This window comes from Otolemur garnettii, unplaced genomic scaffold, assembly GCF_000181295.1.
Source record: "Otolemur garnettii isolate 467f Iridium unplaced genomic scaffold, OtoGar3 scaffold00114, whole genome shotgun sequence".
Classification (NCBI taxonomy): Eukaryota; Metazoa; Chordata; class Mammalia; order Primates; family Galagidae; genus Otolemur; species Otolemur garnettii.
This window is the reverse complement of record NW_003852509.1, coordinates 6,129,747-6,137,812: the sequence shown is the minus strand read 5'-3', so window position 1 is coordinate 6,137,812 and position 8,066 is coordinate 6,129,747. Positions and strand designations below refer to the sequence as shown.

General features: G+C 49.8%; 1 pseudogene across 1 annotated transcript; it reads left to right on the top strand.

Annotated features, from left to right (window-relative positions):
• Positions 1 to 7,226: 7,226 nt before the first annotated feature.
• On the top strand, positions 7,227 to 7,717 carry LOC100957654 (annotated as a pseudogene). The gene has a single exon (XR_154333.3). The product of XR_154333.3 is annotated as a 60S ribosomal protein L21 pseudogene (transcript).
• The last annotated feature ends 349 nt before the right edge of the window (positions 7,718 to 8,066 follow it).

Below are 8,066 nucleotides of genomic sequence, written 5' to 3'. Positions count from 1 at the left end.
CAGAACTTTCAAACAGTAATATTTCATAGGTCAGTAACTCTTACTAATTCCAGAAACATATGTGCATGTCCGTATCTGTTAATCGTTCATACACACATCTTAGTCATAGAAGTTGTTGATGAATAAATAAACGCAAATTGCAACCAGAGTTTAAAAAACAGCTGTCCCTTACTAGACTTCAAAGGCCTTTTTAAACCACTTCTCATAGGCTGAGCTCTGCTCTAGGCATATGCGATGCCTGACCTGGTGACATGGGAACTCTGTCTCAGAGGACAATTCTGGCTGCAGGTCAGAGTCATCTGGAACCTCCTAAAAATCACTGATCCATCAATTCTACCTAAGACCAGGTAAATGAGAATTTCCAGGGGGGCTGCTGCCAGGCATTCCTAATGTGCCCTCAATAAGAAAAGCACCATTCTGTGTGAACAGTCTGGATTAAAGGACGGTTGTGTGTAAAGACACGAAATATGAGATGCCGCAGGAGGAAGTGAGGGGGGGCAGGAGGTGATATGGGGGTGGTACTGGTGGGGTCTGACATGTGCTTAATGCTTACAATCCAAGCACTGTGCTAGGCTTGCACTAGTGATTAAATTTTTGCCAAGAAGGTGGTCTTGGAAGAGCATTCTAGGCAGCACGAGAAAAGTGGAAGTTTTGAGGTGCACAGACAGATGACGCCCTGGTGATGGGAATGGCTCCTCAACTCTTCCTCCTGCACCAAGTGAATTGTCCTTGTACCTCCCAGGTGTGCGCAGCTGCCACCTGCCCTCCTGCCCACTGCTTTTCAGCTCAGGCCCTTCCTAGATAGCTCTGTGAGATTTGTGACCTAGACATGTTGCTGGCTCCACAGAGAGGGCAGCTCCAGTCCTCACCCCTGTCCACCACCTTTGTCCCAAGCTGCCCACCCTGTCCTGTTCATACATGTCCTGTGGGGACATTCCTGATTCCAGAAATGACCTTGCTTACTTGTTCTCACTTGGACAAGTTGGATACCCGCAACCGGATAGCAGGTAAGGGTGTGTTTTTCAACCCTTTCTAACTCACAGTACACTTGAACCTGTAGTTAAATATCCCCGGCACATTTACATTATGTTGATCAAAAAAAAAAAAAAAAGAGTAAAAAGGCCAGAGCAGTAATCCTAGCAAGAGGATTGCCTGGACCCAGAAGTTTGAGGTTGCTATGACTTATGATGCCATGGCACTTTACCCAGGGCTACAGAATGAGACTCAGTCTCAAAAAGAAAGAATATACTTACTGTGCTTGAACTTCTTTTGAAAATAATAGAAATTTTCACAGCACATCTAAGATTCTCTCATGGCACACCAGTGGAAAATCACTGACATAAGTCCTTAGCTATCCTTGAATATAAACCAAAATGTCCCCCGGTCTTGTCGCCCGCAGTCTCTGTGAGAAACGCAGCTTTGCTCCTGCCGACCTGCGGTAACCCGAGCAGCAGCCCATGAGCACAGCTCTGTCTGCTGCAGCCCATCTGGCTGAACTCAGACGCACTTATTCCTGACAGCATGAGGAGAGGTCTACAGCCAGACATCTACTATTTATTTATAAATACATTCATTTAATATTCATTTACATAAAAATACAAAAGTGATGTTTGCTTTAGTATAAACTTCCAAGTTAGAAATCCATTTCCCTAGGAAATGTTAAGTCTCTTCCAACCTGCGGCAGGGCTGTTAGCAGTGCCATCTTACCTAGTACTTTATTTAATAATCAACGAGTTCTTTCAACCTAGCAGCCCACTCCTTCAGTTCTGAACTTTTTTTCCTGTATTACCCCATCAGCAAGCTTTCCTCCTTAGGCATGATCGTCCCCACTTTGAAGAACACAGGGACTGGCTGTCCCACTGAATCTGGGTCCTCCAGATCTTCCCCCTTGGGCTTGTCCCTTTCCCCAGACAGAAATTCACCCCCTCGTGTGCTTATGGAAAGGGGAAGGGAAGGTCACATGGGAAGGGGAAGGTATACCATTTTCATGGTTTGCAACAAAAAATACTATAAACTTTAAACTATAAACACAATAAAATCACAAAAGTTACAAATGTCTGTGTCTGTGTGTGGGTGTGGGGTGTACATTCATATTTTCCAGGACAAGCTCATTTTAAAATTCACAGGACAGAAACAAATAAGATCATTTTGGAGAACAAATGGAGATACCCACTCTAACAATTACTGAAGCTTGAGGCTATTATAAATTAAGGTGATTAAGGTAGAAGGATATTTTACTACAAGAATGGAAAAGAAGATAGCCCAAAAACAGAACATGAAAAATCACAAAAATGGCTTTACATATCAGGGTGTGGAGGGGGAGACGAACTAGTCAATGAAAGTTTCACAGAAACTATTCCACAGGCTGGAACTATTAATAGATGATGTAGTTCCCAGAGACGATGAATGTGATGAGAGGGCCCTCCGCACACCCTGCCTGGGACAGTCCCGTTCCCAGCCGCTGCCGGGTGTGACTGTTGCTAAAGTCGCTGCTCACTCCCAGAAAGGGCCAGGGGCCTAATCCATCACATGATCACTCTACGTATAAAAAGGAAGACCAGTACCAAACAATAACTACAGAACCCTGGAATATAAAATGTAAAAACAAAAAAGACAAAAAAGCAGACAAAATAAAACAAAATGAGCAAAGGACGTCACCAGGCAACTCACAGAAGAAATCTGAATAGCCATAAATGCAGGAAAGGGGCTAAATTTCACCAGCAAAGAGAAAGACACAAATTAACGCCACACCCATCAGACTGGCAAATGTTGAAAGCCTGAAAAATGCCAAGTATTGGAAAGATGTGAAGAAACAAGGTGTGACGTCCCGCTGGTGGGAATGTGAGAAGACCACACCTCGCAGAGGGAGCTCGGGTTGTCTGCTCTCCGACCAGCCGCCTGACTTCTTGAAGCAGTTGCTCATGTCCAACAGGGAGACACGGATAGGACAGGTCTGTCTGTAATAAAAATTAAAAACCTGAAATCATCTAAGTGAGCAAATAAATTGGGCACGTTCATGTAAAATAGCACAATATAATATTCAAATTAAGTGATGCAGCCCCGAAACGCTGACATAGGTGAGGCTCCAATACAATGGTGATGGGGAAAAATAAGTTACAGAAAAGTATTAACATGTGGCCCATGGAGCAGCTTAAATGACGTTAAAAACACTTAAGGCCATATTGCTCCTAAGAATGCAGAGACATGAGCTGTACAGAAACTCTGGCACCACCACAGCCTGACCTCTAGAGAGAAAAGCAGCAGGATGGGGCAGGACCAGCAGGTCACTCCGTGTTGCTAACCTTGCCTTCTTTGGGTGCCCTCTGTGGAGACTCTGATGACTCTCCTTTTGGACTAAAGGGCTGAGATCTGAAGGCTGCTCCCCCCAAAGAGGGAAGCTCGCATGGGCCCTGAGAGGCAGCCAAGTAAAGGGATGCTTGGCCCTACCCCTGGGGACATCTTCAATCCATTTCACAGAGGGAAAAATAGTGGCTCTGAGAGATTAGTAACTAGGTCAAGGTCATGCAGTTAGTAAGGAGCCAAGATGATCATCTGTGGAAAGAGCACACTCCCTGCACTAACCAGGCTGAGGGAGGGGCCAGGACACCCAGGACTCCCCCTCAGGAGGAAACAGGCAAGGAAGAAGCTGTCTGCATCTGCTGTAACAAGATTTGCTTGACTGGAAATGTTTAAGACAGCACAGCACAGCCCCGCCTTCCCTCAAACAGGCATTGACCACTCTTTACCTGGGACATGTTTGTGCTCATGGTCAAAGGATGGACCCAGCTGCCATTGCACAGTCCCAGCCAGGGCCAGAATTCAGAGGGTACATTAAAAATTCTGCCCCTGATACTTGTTAAGGAGTCTAGCCAGCTAAGTGCCAGCAGCTCCTTGTCACCCACCCAAAGCCACCCACCCCCAAGCAGGACTGTGATTCAGGCTGCTGGTCCTGAGTACAGTTGTCCCAGAGTCCTCCCGCTGCCTCGCAGGGCAGGGCTGCGTGCTCTCCCCAGTTGCTGCTGGTGGAAGTGACCCCCTCTGAGATTCCCCTGTGAGGCGTCCAGCAGAGGCGGGCAGCGGCACCTGCCACACAGGGCTTCTCCTTCAGAGAGAAACCTGCGCAGCAGGAGCCCTCACCCCTCACTGCCCGCTGGCATAGGGCAGCATCCATCACAGCCCCAGGTAGGGAGCGGCCCACGGCGCCAATGCCCCTCACCCTGGGACTCCAGCGGTGGGGCACCTCGCCCTGGGGCCCCACCACCACCTCTGCCCCAAGCTCAGTACTCAAGGGTTTCTCTGCTTCTCATATTTGAGAAATTGCCCACCATCTGTACCTTGGAAGCTGCCTCTAGCCCCTCTTGATATGTGCAGAGACCTGAGGGACTCCCCAGCCTCAGGGGAAAGATGCCTGTCCACCCTCTGCCCACCACACTGGGCCAGCAGGGAGTGGCCGTAGCTGCAGTGGCCCCCAAGACGGGTAGCTAGAAAAAGGACACAGGGGCCGGAGCAGGGGCAGGGGACATTTTCAAAGGCAGAGAAGGAGGTGGGCAGCACCATACTGGAGACCCTCAGAAAACCTCTGATCTTGCCTAGGGAGTGGGTGCTCCACCTGGGCCCCCAGCCTGCCCCCCCCGCCCCCCGCTCCAGAGCCAGGACCCTGAAATCTGAATTTTGCCCAGAGGTGAGCCCTGCCTGGTGCCATAATCACCTGGGCAGAACCAGCAAGCAGGGGATGGAACACTCACTGGGAGGGTCAGCTTTTAAGGCTCGGTGGCTCCTCACCTCTAGGCAGCACCTAGGGGAGGCTGCAGGCTGGGCCGGGGAAGGCCAGCTCTCTCTGCCCTCACGGGAGGGGTGGTTCGTCTCTTGTTTTTGTTTTCTTGGACCCACGGGTTCCTACCCTCTCTTCACCTCCTTTTCCCTGCCCCTGCCCCAGTTTTCCAGGCCCCTCCCTGCCCCTGGGTTCTGCAGTCCCAGAGGTCTCAGCCCCACCCTTTCAGAGCCTTGCCCTTCGGTCCACCTACAAAATGCCTCTGGAGAAAGCCCCGTTTCCCTAAGCCCCTTCCCCTCCAGCGGCAGCACAGACATCTTCGTCAAACCTTTCTGGGCCCCACCTAGTTCGACCCAGCTAGCCTGGCAGGCAGGGCCTTCTGCCATCCCTACCCCAGAAGGCCCCCTCCTCATTCTGGGCTGTAGGGAACACTGGGACCCAAGCTCCTCCTCATCCAACCAACACACTCCCTTGCTCAGGACCCCTTTAGGTCAGGTACCCAGGAGAGCTGCTGTTGCCCCCAACCCCTGTGCACAGCCCTAGCTTCTTGCTGAATGTAGGTGGGTCCCAGTGTGGCCGCCCTCAAAACTTCCAGATATCATAAACACAAACCCAGGGCACAACCCACCTCCCACTGAGAAACCAGGACTTTCCTGAAAGTTGGAGAAACATGCAGGGCCACAGTGCAGAGCAGAAACAGAACAAAAAGCCCTGCCTGCTGCCTCCTCTGTACACTGGCCGCAGCCTTCCCACCTGGCCCTTCTCTCCGCCGCTCAGGGGCCCCCACACCTGCACTCCAGCCTTGCTGTCTTCGCCGCTCCCCCAGCCAACAGGAGGCACTGCCCACCAGCCAACCTTGGGTGGTCCTTGTGCCACAGGCTGGCACACAGGGCAGCTGGTGTGGTTCATTGTTCTAGCCCACTTCATTCCTGACTGCACGTCACGGGTGCTCAGATAGGATGCGGGTGGAGACTGCACCCCCAACGATTTCAAGAGAAATTCAGCAGTATTGACCAACACATGTAGACTCTCTCGTGGGGGCACATTTTGATTTTTAAAAAATAAGATTTCTGTCCAAATTGTCCTGTGTAAAAATTATATATCAGTCAGTCCCTTGGGAAACAGCGAACCCAGCAGGGGCAGAGACTTTCCTTCCTACACCCCCAGCCTGCAGAGCGTGGGGGTGAGAGGTGTTCACCACAGCGGCAGGCACAGCACAACGTCGGGGCAGGCAGGGCTCAGCGCCAGGCTCCACCACTGATGCTGCTGTCATGATCACGCTCCTGCTGCAGGATAAACATGCCCTGGACTCAATAAAAGCAGGCTGGCCCCTGCTTTGTGGGCCTCTGCTAGCCTGGTGCCTTGGATACAGGAGGGAGTAACACTGTCCTAGAAACGTCCATTCAGGCACTGGGTGCTTGCCTTGCCAATAGTGCAGCCAGCCCAGAGGGAAGGAGGGAGATAATCAGGTCTTTACACATGCAAAGGCTTGCCTGCCTGGAGCGTCACACCCCGCACACATTGGAGCAGCTTTAATGCCAGTCTCCCTCTGCCCTCCCCCACTGAACGCTGGAGCCTGGGGGAGGGGAGGGGCCACAGCAGGGACTGGCCCAGGGCCACCCAGCAAGCTGACAGCAGGTGCCCCAGAATGGTCTTCAGAGAAGCATGAATAAAGATGAAGCCCTAAGTCCATCTCCTCCGTGAAAAGCCTGCAAAGCTCCTCAGCACATCTCTTTTCATAGTCGCCCCCCACCCCCCCACCCCCCCACCTCGTGAAAGGCCTCTCATGACACATTTCTCTTAGTCTAGAGGGGGCCTGGGGAGTATGGCAGGTGGTAAGATCCAAGAATAGCCTCATCTGTCTCCTAAAACACTATAGAAAGGGGCCCAGTGGGAAATCCTGTGCCGAGATATTGTTATTATCAATTACAGTGACACTTTCCAACAGTACAATTCTTTCTGATATTTCAAAGCATGTTAGCATCTGCTCTTTTGTTTGGCTCTTCCCAGATCTCTTTGCAAGACAAGGGCTGTGACCCTGCCCCTGTCCCAGGAGGGGTTGGACATGGACTTCAGAGGCTGGCCCAAGGCTACGTAGGAAGTGGCCTCAATAGGCCTGGTCCCCTTCATGCCCCGTGATGTTGAAGGGGATCGCTGAAATAAAAGGCAGGAAGCAGCCCTGATGGAAACAAATAGTTTAAAAATCAACAGAACAAGATTTAGAGCTGACAAGCAAGAAAAACCAGTGTTTATTTCAACATAGGGAGGAACTTATCTAAGAACAGAAGCAAGCAGGCAGAACCACAGGTCAGATGGTACCAGCACTGACCACCCCCTACAAGAAGTCATTAAGATGCAAAGTAGAGAGTAAGCGAGAATGTTACAACAGAAGCTAAAACTAAGTCTAATTTATGGAATACGTAAGAAGTCAGACAGAGACGCCATCTTCCAGTAATTCACCAAAATGACAAACACAAAGGAAAGAGGAGAAGCACCCAACAGATGTTCTCTAGGCCTTTTAGAAAACATGGAGTTGTTCCCTTGGCCACATACATGTGAATCTACAAGAAAGGTAATATTGTAGACATCAAGGGAATGGGTACTGTTCAAAAAGGCATGCCACACAAATGTTACCATGGCAAAACTGGAAGAGTCTACAATGTTACCCAGCATGCTGTCGGCATTGTTGTAAACAAACAAGTTAAGGGCAAGATTCTTGCCAAGAGGATTAATGTTCGTATTGAGCATATTAAGCACTCTAAGAGCTGAGATAGCTTCCTGAAACGTGTGAAGGAAAATGATCAGAAAAAGAAGGAAGCCACAGAGAAAGGTACCTGGGTTCAACTGAAGCGCCAGCCTGCTCCACCCAGAGAAGCCCACTTTGTGAGAACCAATGGAAAGGAGCCTGAGCTCCTGGAACCCATTCCCTATGAATTCATGGCATAAAGCATATAACACAGCACACAGGAGTACCAGTGGACCTGTGTTTTTAGGTGCAAGAACCTATTTATTCCCCCTGAGTTCATGGCATAATAGGTGTACAGCACAGCACACAGGATAACCAATTAGACCCCGTGTAACAGTGATACAAGGTGCTGGGACCTATTTCTCATGAATTCAAAAGTCAATCAATGCTTTGTCACATTCAAGGGCAAGGTGTCTCCCTGAGCTACTGGAGCCTCTTCCCTACGAATTCATGGGATGGTAGTTAAAAATAATAACCTACTGCTACTGTAACAATGTTTCTTGTTCATTCACTACAAGTGTGATTTTCTTTTTTTGCCTCAAAGAATTA